This window comes from Aedes albopictus, chromosome 2, assembly GCF_035046485.1.
Source record: "Aedes albopictus strain Foshan chromosome 2, AalbF5, whole genome shotgun sequence".
Lineage (NCBI taxonomy): Eukaryota > Metazoa > Arthropoda > Insecta > Diptera > Culicidae > Aedes > Aedes albopictus.
In genome coordinates this window covers 56,114,667-56,127,869 of record NC_085137.1, presented here as the reverse complement: position 1 = coordinate 56,127,869, position 13,203 = coordinate 56,114,667, and the positions used below count along the sequence as shown (strand labels likewise).

At 37.6% G+C, this 13,203-nt stretch overlaps 1 protein-coding gene across 1 annotated transcript in view; it reads right to left on the bottom strand.

Annotated features, from left to right (window-relative positions):
* The window catches only part of LOC115265573 (EGFR adapter protein), a 909,498-nt gene that overhangs the window by 687,901 nt on the left and 208,394 nt on the right, over positions 1-13,203 (bottom strand). Inside the window, exon 2 of the mRNA XM_029871207.2 lies at positions 12,512-12,554. The gene's annotated coding sequence lies outside the window, so the exon portion shown is untranslated. The remainder of the gene's footprint in view (positions 1-12,511; positions 12,555-13,203) is intronic.

Genomic DNA, 13,203 nt, shown 5'->3' with positions numbered 1-13,203 from the left:
TTTAGTGAACATTTCACACTTCATAAATGTGGGAAATTTGGTTAGGAATGTGGGTTTTTTTTCGGGAATGTGGGAATTTTGTTAGGAATGTGGGTTTTTTTCGAGAATGTGGGAATGTGGGAATTTTAGTGAACATTTCACACTTCATAAATGTGGGAAATTTTGTTAGGAATGTGGGTTTTTTTTTCGGGAATATGGGAATGTGGGAATTTTGTTAGGAATGTGGGTTTTTTTCGGGAATGTGGGAATTTTGTTAGGAATGTGGGTTTTTTTCGGGAATGTGGGAATTTTAGTGAACATTTCACACTTCATAAATGTGGGAAATTTGGTTAGGAATGTGGGTTTTTTTTCGGGAATGTGGGAATGTGGGAAATTTTGTTAGGAATGTGGGTTTTTTTGGGAATGTGGGAATTTTAGTGAACATTTCACACTTCATAAATGTGGGAAATTTGGTTAGAAATGTGGTTTTTTTTTCGGGAATGTGGGAATGTGGGAAGTTTTTTTAGGAATGTGGGTTTTTTCGAGAATGTGGGAGTTTTAGTGAGCATTTCACACTTCATAAATGTGGGAAATTTTGTTAGGAATGTGGGTTTTTTTCGAGAATGTGGGAATGTGGGAATTTTAGTGAACATTTCACACTTCATAAATGTGGGAAATTTGGTTAGGAATGTGGGTTTTTTTTCGAGAATGTGGGAATGTGGGAATTTTAGTGAACATTTCACACTTCATAAATGTGGGAAATTTTGTTAGGAATAAGGGAATTTTGTTAGGAATGTGGGTTTTTTCGGGAATGTGGGATTTTAGTGAACATTTCACACTTCATAAATGTGGGAAATTTGGTTAGGAATGTGGGTTTTTTTCGGGAATGTGGGAATGTGGGTTTTTTTCGGGAATGTGGGAATTTTGTTAGGAATGTGGGTTTTTTTCGGGAATGTGGGATTTTAGTGAACATTTCACACTTCATAAATGTGGGAAATTTGGTTAGGAATGTGGGTTTTTTTCGGGAATGTGGGAATATGGGTTTTTTTTCGGGAATGTGGGAATTTTGTTAGGAATGTGGGTTTTTTCGGGAATGTGGGATTTTAGTGAACATTTCACACTTCATAAATGTGGGAAATTTGGTTAGGAATGTGGGTTTTTTTCGGGAATGTGGGAATGTGGGAATTTTGTTAGGAATGTGGGTTTTTTTCGAGAATGTGGGAATTTTAGTGAACATTTCACACATCATAAATGTGGGAAATTTGGTTAGGAATGTGGGTTTTTTTTCGAGAATGTGGGAATGTGGGAATTTTAGTGAACATTTCACACTTCATAAATCTGGGAAATTTTGTTAGGAATGTGGGAATTTTGTTAGGAATGTGGGTTTTTTCGGGAATGTGGGATTTTAGTGAACATTTCACACTTCATAAATGTGGGAAATTTGGTTAGGAATGTGGGTTTTTTTCGGGAATGTGGGAATGTGGGAATTTTGTTAGGAATGTGGATTTTTTTTCGGGAATGTGGGAATTTTGTTAGGAATGTGGGTTTTTTCGGGAATGTGGGATTTTAGTGAACATTTCACACTTCATAAATGTGGGAAATTTGGTTAGGAATGTGGGTTTTTTTCGGGAATGTGGGAATTTTGTTAGGAATGTGGGTTTTTTTCGAGAATGTGGGAATGTGGGAATTTTAGTGAACATTTCACACTTCATAAATGTGGGAAATTTTGTTAGGAATGTGGGTTTTTTTTTTCGGGAATATGGGAATGTGGGAATTTTGTTAGGAATGTGGGTTTTTTTCGGGAATGTGGGAATTTTGTTAGGAATGTGGGTTTTTTTCGGGAATGTGGGAATTTTAGTGAACATTTCACACTTCATAAATGTGGGAAATTTGGTTAGGAATGTGGGTTTTTTTTCGGGAATGTGGGAATGTGGGAAATTTTGTTAGGAATGTGGGTTTTTTTGGGAATGTGGGAATTTTAGTGAACATTTCACACTTCATAAATGTGGGAAATTTGGTTAGAAATGTGGTTTTTTTTTCGGGAATGTGGGAATGTGGGAAGTTTTTTTAGGAATGTGGGTTTTTTTGAGAATGTGGGAGTTTTAGTGAGCATTTCACACTTCATAAATGTGGGAAATTTTGTTAGGAATGTGGGTTTTTTTCGGGAATGTGGGAATTTTAGTGAACATTTCACACTTCATAAATGTGGGAAATTTGGTTAGGAATGTGGATTTTTTTTCGGGAATGTGGGAATTTTGTTAGGAATGTGGGTTTTTTTTCGGGAATGTGAGAATTTTAGTGAGCATTTCACACTTCATAAATGTGGGAAATTTGGTTAGGAATGTGTTTTTTTTTCGGGAATGTGGGAAGTTTTTTAGGAATGTGGGTTTTTCGAGAATGTGGGAGTTTTAGTGAGCATTTCACACTTCATAAAATGTGGGAAATTTTGTTAGGAATGTGGGTTTTTTTCGGGAATGTGGGAATTTTAGTGAACATTTCACACTTCAAAAATGTGGGAAATTCTGTTAGGAATGTGGGTTTTTTTTCGGGAATGTGGGAATGTGGGAGTTTTAGCGAGCATTTCACACTTCATAAATGTGGGAAATTTTGTTAGGAATGTGGATTTTTCTCAGGAATGTGGGAATTTTAGTGAGCGTTTCACACTTCATAAATGAGGGAAATTTTGTTAGGAATGTGTGTTTTTTTCGAGAATTTGGGAATTTTAGTGAGCATTTCACACTTCATAAATGTGGGAAATTTTGATAGGAATGTGGATTTTTTTCGGGAATGTGGGAATTTTAGGGAACATTTCGCACTTCATAAATGGGGGAAATTTTGTTAGGAATGTGGGTTTTTTCGGAAATGTGGGAATTTTAGTGAGCATAAACTTCATAAGTGTGGGAAATTTGGTTAGGAATGTGGGTTTTTTCTGGAATGTGAGAATTTTAGTGAGCATTTCATACTTCATAAATGTGGGAAATTTGGTTAGAAATGTGGGTATTTTTTCGGAAATGTGGGAATTTTCGTGAATATTTCACACTTTATAAATGTGGGAAATGCTAGTGGGAATTCCGCCTAAGGTTGATTGAATCAACCTAGCCGGTCACAAGCCCGGGAAAGGAAGAGTGACACTAGACATTTGAATATTATCGCCTTTTAATTTAACCAGACGATACTTCTCTCTCTGTGTGTGTGTGTGTGTGTGTGTGTGTGTGTGTGTGTGTGTGTGTGTGTGTGTGTGTGTGTGTGTGTGTGTGTGTGTGTGTGTGTGTGTGTGTGCGTGTGCGTGTGCGTGTGCGTGTGCGTGTGTGTGTGTGTGTGTGCGTGTGCGTGTGCGTGCGCGCGTGTGTGTGTGTGCGTGTGCGTGTGCGTGCGCGTATGTGAGTGTGTGTGCGTGTGTTTTTGTTACATCTAGTAGTTGAAAAATCTTCTAAAGACTCTGTGTCGGATTCGAATGTGCGCCTACCCACTAAAACGAATCGCACGTGAAAAATCTCAACCAATAATTTTGAAAGTAAAGTGTGAATTTTGGAGTCAACTATGGTAGGTAATGCGATCCACTGGTTATATAAAAAAACGCTTCACGTTAGTCGTTGAATAGACACGATTGATTGAGGGCCGATTTTTTCACCTACATGACTTAAGGATAAACGTCTTGAAACCCCGGTTCAACAGTGCACCAGAATTTCAAATGCACAAATCTCAAGAAGCAAGCTTCGAACAACAGTATCATTTTTATTTTGCTCTTGCTCACTTGCAATAAGCTTAAAATCAGAAGATCATGGGCGCTGGTTCTGTTTTTGATGAGATTTGTGCGTTTAAAATCGTAAGTAGGTGTGCGGTTACAATTGTAAGTAGGTAAAGTCGGCCATTGTGGCGGCCATATTGCGTTTCCAACAAGTCTGTCCTTTTTTTATTCTTAATCACTAAACCTAATTTACAGCTCTTTTGTCCACTAGGGCACTACGTAAGCGATTCCAATCGGCAGCTGCACTAACTCGTTGTACAGCGCCTAAATGTATACATTCTACTATATCGAACTGGTTTGTATTTTTTGGGCTGCTGTCAATTTTCTACTCTGTCCGTTGTAGAATGATGAGCACCATGTGTTGATATGTGGCTGTTGTTCCATAAATGACGTAGCTTTTTTTAAGCGATTTTTAATACCCCCCTCCACCCTCGTAGCATTTCGTCACAAATTCGGATACCCCCCCCCCCCCCTATAAATGACGTAGCTTGTTAAACAACCCCCCCCCCCCCCCCTCAACAAAATTTTCATGTCAAAAACGCAAAAAAAATCGAAACCAAATTCTGATATCAATTGTTTAACGTTTAAATGTTTAACGAATACATATGAATATATAAAATATATATAAAAAAAATAAAAAGCAACAATAGCAAGAAAACATTCATCTGCCAGGTTCAGATCGCCGACATCAAGACCATAGGTGCAACCAGTGGAGATTATCAACAAAGCTAATGACTCAATAAACAACCCATCGTTCTGCTTGATGCCGAAGAACAGGAGGTTGAAGCTCCCAATATAGTTAATCTGTATTGCAATCCGTAAACTGTAATCTGTTAAGAATATCAAATTGGTTTCATTTGAATAAAATACACCATGTCATTTGAGGGACCCTGCAGGAGTTTTTTCTAAAATTCTTTCAGCAGTTCATTCTGGAATTCCTCAAGGGATTCCCTTTTTTGAGAATTCCTTTCTTTTTAATTCCTCCAGCACTTCCTTCAGAGATCCTTCCAAGAATTCCTTCCACAGTTTCTTCTTAGACTCTTCTGAGATTTCTCCGGGGGATTTTTTTAAGCTTTTTTAAGTATATCCATGGTTTCCTTCAGGAGTTTTTTTTAAGGTTTTCTTCTCCTCTCTTCCACCAGCAGTTTCTTCGGACATCTGTCCAGGGATTTAAACCGGAAGTTCATTTGAAATTCCATCAGAACTTCTTTATGAGTTTCCTAAAGAAGGTTCGTCCTGGATTCCTCCAGGAGTTCCTTCTGGGTTTCTTACAGGAATTCCTTCCGGAATTCACTCAGATATTCATTACGAGATTTTTGCAAGAATTTCTTCCGACATTCTTTCAAAACCCCTCCAGGAGTTGCTTCTGGGATTTCTCCAGGAGTTCTTTTTCGGATTCCTTCATGAATTCCTTACTGGATTCTTCTGAGGGTTTCTTCTGGGGTTCCTCGAAAGCTTCATTCTAGGATTAATCCAGGATTTTTCCCGGGACTCCTCCAGGAATTTTTTTTTCCGGTTTCCCTCCATTCACTCCTTCCAGGATTCCTCCAGGATCTCTTAGAATTCCGCGAATTCCCTTTACGGATTTATCCCATAGTTCCTTCTGGAATTCCTCGTGGATTTTCTTTCTTAGATTTCACCAGGAGGTCTATCTGGATATATTCCGGGATTCCCCAAACATTCGGGATTCCTTCAGAAATTCCTTCCGGGATTCCATCAAAAATTTCTTCCGTGTTTTCTACAGAAATTGAACCAGGAGTTCCTTTCTGAGACTCTAGAAATAGCTCCTTCTGAGATTTTTCCAGGAGTTTATTCAAGACTTCTCTAAAGCTCCTCACGGGATTTCTTCTATGATTTGTTTTCAAGGTTCCTCCAAGAGTTGCTTCTGAAATTCTTCTGGAAGTTCCTTCAGGGATTCCTTCTGAGATTCCTCCAAATCCTTTTGGAATGTTTTCAGAAGTTTTTTTTTGGGATTCCTAGTGGGTATTCCTGTGGACATGTTATCCTTCTCCTGTTGGGGAAACCTAAACTACTTGTTGGGGACCAATCTAAAAACTACTAGCTTCGCTACAAGAACTTCCCAAGCAGTGGGTGTGGGTGCAAGGATAAGAGCTATTCATGTATTTTTGACAGACCATTACCCTTGAACATTTTGGACATTTTTATTTGATTTTGCTGCATTGTCTTCCAAAATCCGCCAAACGGTCTGTTTAAAATACCTGAAACACCCTAGCGGGAGCAATTTCAGCAAAATCTCGTAAAATATTACGCATGTCATATTTTGTATAATTGTAACGTGAAAATGCTTAAATGCAATATATAATAAATGAATGTAAAATCGTTACGGTTTAATTTGTTTAGTTGATTTTTCATTCTCTACAGAGTTTTTTTCGATTAATTTTGTAAATCGCCTAATGCTATAAGCACAAAGTGAGAGCAAGGGAATATTGAAATATTACGTTCATCATTTTTTTCAAGAATTCTAGATCCATTCACATTTACCTTTGTCTCGCATTTACCATACATTACCTTTTAGTTTTGCAATACTTTTATACACTCCCCCTGCTTTAAATATTGGACGTAATTGTTGAACGATCTCCAATCGAAGAGCGACCACGCGGTAACTCACCTGGCGGTTGGCGGTTGGCGCATTGTCAAAATATAAACACTATAGATTTCATAGACCTGCGAAGTTCAGGACGACTACAGCCAAACGGGCATGACGTAACAATTTTAATAACAACAATTAACATGATGCCGTATATTCCCTCGGTTAACTCCGAAGTCACGGTAGAATATACTGACATTTCACTATTGTGGATTTACCGGCTACTTGTATTCTACCGGTCGCTTCAGTATGGCCTCCAAAGTGGCCGTTTTATAAAAAGAGTAACTTAAAAATGTTTTTAAACATTTTTATTGTATGCGCTATTCCTCGTTGCCACTAGCTATTCAGCGACATTCATTTTTTGACAATCAAGTTGATTTTTATATGAAAACGGCTACTCTGCAACGGCTACTCAAGTAACCGGTAGAATACAAGTAGCCGGTAAATCCACAATACTCAACCATGTATCCGCCGATCTATGGAATCTACAGTGTCTATAGTCAAAAAGTGCAACTCTTGCACTGATACACCCACCGAATTTTCCACTCAGTCACATAATTGGTCTTAATCAGAAACCGATAAATCTTTTGTTTTTCTGCTCAGACTCAACCAAAAGTTGACCCACTTTTAATGAAAGCTGATTTTTTCCCACTTTCAATGGAAACTAAGCATGAGTCACTTTTCGATTTCTGGGTAAGATCAACTCAACTGAGTAGAAAATTTATGGGTGGATTTAGTGAGTCCTGGGACACACTCTCGATCGCACGTTTACAATAGCTTACCCACCTATTCCAAACATTCGGCAAAAAAAAAAATGAAAAAAGATTAAACATTTTTATTTCTTTATGTTGACATATTGAAATTATGATTATTTGGCAGGGGCGACACTAGTTTTGCCAAGCCAAATATTCCGAAAAAAGCCGGTAAAACCCGCAAAAGTTTCACGGGTTTTACCGGTTTATTTTTCGTCTTTTTTCGACTTTTTTTGGGATATTTCGGCTTGGGAAAACTAGTGTCGCTCCCCCAGTTATTTGGTTTCCTGCTTAAAAATATGTGAGCACGCAAGACAAGACAACAAAAAATAGCAGTGCGATCGATGTTTACATTTTATACTATTTGATTTGTTTTCAAAAATGGTTTAGTTTGATAAAGTTTTTAATTACAATTTCAAAACTCTGGCATTTTTATTAGTGCTTAACTTGGCATTAATCTGTTTGAAGAATATTTTTAAGTTTGTGTAGTAACAAATGTTCATTAAGCTTTGAGTACAAGTTTTTTAAGGTGCATTTTGCTTGCGCGATGCAGCGGCACGGTGTTTTTGATAACACTGGTCCGCTGCAAATAAATTGCTCGCGCAGTTGCTCGCGCATCTAACGGCGATGTTGAGTTGGTTCCTTGTTGCTTCTTTGTTATTTTCTTTCTGTATGTGGACTCTATTTTCATTATTTTATTTATTCATTATGTGTGTATGTATCCTTTAAACATTTTGATCAAGAGGATCGCAGTAGGCTACGCGCGCGGGTGGCTGCATTTTCTGCTAGCTGTCACGTTTTTTCTCGGTTCTTCGCGATTTTCAATTCGGACGGCTAAATCGGCTGGTGGTGCTAGGCCTTTCGGCAAATATAGAAAAGTTTTTTTTTTTTTTGAAAGTCGTTGTGCTTGTGATTGTTTTTACGCGCAATTGTAATTAGAAGTTATTTAGTGTTCGACGCAGTGCATGGTTCGCAATCGGTTTTGTTCCGCTGTTGAGACATTTTGCGCTTCGCTTTGAAGGCGTCGCATAATTTATATAAAGTGTTGGGCTACCAGTTACGTTTTTCGCGAAATTTTGAAATCCGGATGGATTAATTGTGAGAAAAAGTGTGAAATTCCAACGAGAAAATTCCAATAATTAATGCAGATATACTGTGTTCAAGTGATACGCTGATGAAAAAAATGTGTGTCCTCCTTGTGGCAGTGCGGATGAATTTGTTTGCCTTTTGTCATTTAAACTGTGCAACAGGACAGAAGATACGCGAAATGCGATTCGGATAAAAAGTTAGATCAAGGCTCAAGCATCCGTCTTCAAGTTATAATACGAATCAAACCACCAGTTATCAATATTCAGCTACTGGACGACACTGAAGCAGGGAAATCGCTTCTCAAGTGGATCTAACGATGGACCATTCAAATTTGGTGAGAATGTTTCATGCTTCTTCTTTTACTTGTTCTTCTTGTTAATACCCTATATTGTTTTATTGAAAATTCGCCATTTTCAACAACCGCTCATCTATTGGAAGCTGCTTCAGTTCTGGGCTCTTTCTAAGTTGATGACTGGACTTAATCAAATGCTTGCAAGGACTTGGCCAGGTGTGTGGAGTTGAATGGGTCTATGATATTGTAGATAGTAGCGAAATCAGCAATGTCAATGGATATATTCAACTTTGCAGCTCCATCCAAGATTTGTGCAAGTATTCATGCTATGCTATGCTATGCTATGCTATGTATCCTTTAAACATTTTGATCAAATTTGTATAGTTCGTCACCATGAGTGTCGACTTGGTTTTTTTGTTTTGTCAAAGTCGAAAGTTACAACTTGAAAATTATCTCTTCCACTTTTTCTATCATGTATCTGTTTGTGTATGTTTCTTATACTCATCTTTCGTGTATTTACACTACAAGCATTGCAAAGTTCAAGTGTCGGTGCTAATTCTCGTTATTCACATTTTTTTCAATAAAATTTTTCTTTATTGTACAGTCCGCCACTGTTTTCCCTAATACATAAGTACGTTTCGTCACAATTGGTGTCGGCACAAAATTTTGTCTCAATATTTCGTGTCCATAGTATCAAAAGCAAGTAACATTTTATATTGGTTCACCAGTCCTCTTAATTGCGAGGTGACGCAAGATATCTTTGGTTCCATAAGGCATCCTCTAAATTCCTATTAAGAATTTTCAAGGTTTCACCATTCCTCCAAACTGTGAGGTGGCACATGTGAATATATGTTTTGTGTATGCTCATGGTTACATAGATTGCAACGCTTACCAAAGTGAATCCTGATTTATGTAACTACCAATCCCTCCCAACTAACAAAAACTCCTTCCCGTGACAACTGTGGAGGGCACAGTAGTATATACAACCTCTAGTAGCAACGGTTGTCCAACTAACATTCCTATCCTTCCCCGGTTGACCGTAAGGACGTGGCCGGCGCCGTTATTGACCTAATAAATTCGAGTTCTCGGAACGTGCACATTGAAGAAGGTGTGCTAATCCCAAGCCCCATCTATTGGTTCTCTGTACAATTCCGCTAGCTCTAGTCAATCACGGAGTAGCAACTACGAGTGTACACAGCAAAAACTGGTGAAAGTTAAGAATTTAAAATTGAGTTGAAATAACTGCACATATTTGGAACACGAAAATGCATACAAAATTCATAATCTTCCTTAAGAATACATTTATTTGCATTTCATTTTCAACGAATAAAACCACAAATTTCAATCAACGTGTAAAATCAAATTCACGACCGCTAGCAGTAAAAAAATGGCCGGCGCGTAGAAATCGTGTGAGAAAAGCTGGTCAAAGTATTTGACTATTCTTCGTTTTAGTGCTACGATCTATGGATTCAACGACAGCAGATCTGCAGGTAAGTTCAATTTGATAAGTTGGTACCGAATGTGATACGTGAACTTAGCCACTATGGTTAAAAATTAACAAACAGCCTGTGTATTTCAGCTACCCGCAACGCAACAGAATGCCATCGTCGTCATGCTCGATAATCACCACCTCGGCGTGAAACTACGCGGTTGTGCTGACTAAACTTCCAGATTTCATAAATGAGATAATAATGTTGTTAAAATGGAAAAGCATTTCAATTGAATAAACTACTTTCGATGGTTTTTGAAATGATCCAGTATGTGTTTATTTTTCTGCTGCCTCCGATCGCCGGGAGAAGGAAAACCCTCTGAATCATAGGAACGATTGGGAATGAAACAAAACACAGCACAAGTGGCGCGTGATGGGTTTATGTAAAAATAAACGTCATTTAAATTTACACGACCATCCTTTGGTTTGCGTTTAAATTTACAACGCGATGTATTTTTGAGTTTATTTTCATGCTCCAAATATGTGCATGAAAATAAACTTAAATTTACATTTTAATTCTAACTGTGTACGGTCACCAATGCTCATGCTCATGCTCATGCTATGGTATATGAGTATATAAAACTGTTTTTAGGGAAAATCCAGCCAGGATGTACTCGGAACAATACAACTAACAGTTTATTCTTAGAGGAATAGAGATCCAGAACATTCCAAGATTGCTGATAAGCTAAGACAGAGTGGATGATTAATTACTGAAAAAAACTCCAGTTAGTCATATAATACTTTATGTACACATTAAAAAAATAAACGAATCCGGCCAAAAACACATAACAAGATCATAACAGAGTTATGACAACTGTTTTTAGAAATTACAGTAGTTGATATAATTCTGTTATAAGGATTTTTCCATGTGAATATCCATAACAAAATTATATGAACATTTGTTATAATTTTAGTAACTAAATTGTAGCAAAACTTATTTCATTCATTCAAACAGATGTATAACAACATTTGTTATATTATGCGTTATAATACAATTGCCTCTAACATAAATTCGTAATACGTTTATTGGAATCTTTCTAATATTTTTTCTAACAAATTTATTTCAAAATTTGTAAGATTTTTTGTATTGTCGCGAAAAAGATTGATATTTTTGCTATTTTGGTCACTCGAGCCAAGAGATTTATAACATATCTTGTAACGGAAATATATAACAGAACTTCTTATTATTTTGTTATGATTTCGCAAATTTCGTCTAACAAAATTTGATATGATCTTGTTATGATTATATCTCAACTTGTTATGTTTTTGTTTCAATTTTAACAAGTTTTGTTAGAATTTTTGATATTTTAAACACTAACGGTACATGTTTTATAACAACCGTAATGCACAAGTGAAGAAAATTTCTTTATTTTCCAGAAATTTGCTGATTTGTGTAGAACAGAGGAGGTTTTTTTTCTAAGCATTCAAAAAAAGCAGCGTGACTGCTGATGGGTTAAACTAAGCTTATAGAAGAATATAATGTTATCATAGTAAATTTTGTTGCGTGTTGCGTGTTGCGTTCACTTATAAAAGTTAGTAGAAATTAACAGCACCTCCCCCCACTTCTCGACCGAAAAGCTGCCTACGCCCTTGGTTACCATCATAGAATGTATACACGTGCTTCGTTTCACTCACAATCGACAAACCCATAATGTTTCAATGTGTTCTCAGATGTAGATATCTAACCTAGCATGGTATTCGATATGCGACACGTGCAGAGGGTGTAAATCGAAAGCACACTTCTTATCATTCCCTAACATGTACAAAAATTACGACATTGGCACTGTAGGCCATTCATTGTTGTTTGGAGCACCCACCACCATCAGCAATTCATTTTATATGCAAACAAGCTCGCAATTGATTTTCAACACCGTCCGGAGGGGAAATGGTCGAAGAAAGATGGCAACACGCTTATTGAATTATACCTGCCAAAGTTGAAAAGATTGCGTAGGTAACGAAAAAGTTCTGCGAGACAGCAGCAAAAGCAGCAGCCTCATCATCGTCATCAGCCTCCCCAGGAAACACAATTCCAGGAAGACAAAGTTTTACGCCTGCAAATGCATAATATTTTCCCGATTTGTGTTGCAATAAACGGAAATGGGGCGGCCGGGCCGTGCCGAGGTTGTTGTTGGGGAGCGATGAAAATCGATCTCACAAACAAGCCCTCTTGGCTGACAAATAGAAATATTTGCTGCTGTAGCGAATTTGTTTGTTGCGATGGAGGGTGCGGACTGCGGAGGAATTCATTGGCACGTGTGCGGGGTCGGGTGTGAGGTCAGAGGAAAAGAAGAAAAGTTTCCGCGGTGTATTATTCCGATGGCTGCTGGTTGCCATCGGAGTTTCCAGTGACCGGGGGAAATATCTTTGTTCGTGCCGGTTGGAATGAAAAAAGATGATTGCAATGGATCGTTATTTTCGAATCAATTGTGTGATTTTTGAGAGGAAAGGGATTGTTGAAGTGGAATTTCTATCAAGGAAAGGAAAGGAATCAAGACGGGATTTCCATTAATTGGCTGTAAATTGTACTCGTACATAATGGAAGAATGATACTCACCTACTTGAATATGCTGACTATTGAGAACGTTCCTTAGCAATATCTGAAAATAAAAAGAAAAAGAGAAATATTGATTGAACATAATTGAAAAGATAATTTAACGGAATGGTAATTTTGAGTTCTACCAAGCAATTATGTTGTGAACTTACTAGAAACAGTAGTGACGTAAAAACTTGGAGCATTTGAAGGCAAAGTACGATTAATTGACCAATTGAGAAAAAAACACAACTTATTTTGGTGGGATTCGAACCAACGACTCCGTATCGCTAGTCCGGCGCTTTAGCCACAGAACAAACATCTCCCTTACCCTACCTCAAAAAGTAAAATGTGTTTATACCATCAAGTTTCGAAGCTATAATGTTACACAGCGTTACACAGACTCTACCAAATTCAAGAAGAATGGATATCTTTTACGGCGAACCTATTGCCCGTTGTGAAGATTTATAGATTCCGACGCAAATAAATGATTAGGCTCATTTTCAGCGTAGGTGCACTATAAATATTTGTCTACAATGCAAAACTATCACCAAATGTGTACCTAACAACACAGCGTAAAATATTCACCAGGACGCGATCTGGTTTTATATCTGTGGGCCCACGCAAGAAAAATCCACGCAACTAATGTTCGCGCAGGAGTCTAAACAGGTGGAATCTCCGCAATAAAAAAAGCTCAAAATGCATGTTTCCCTGTG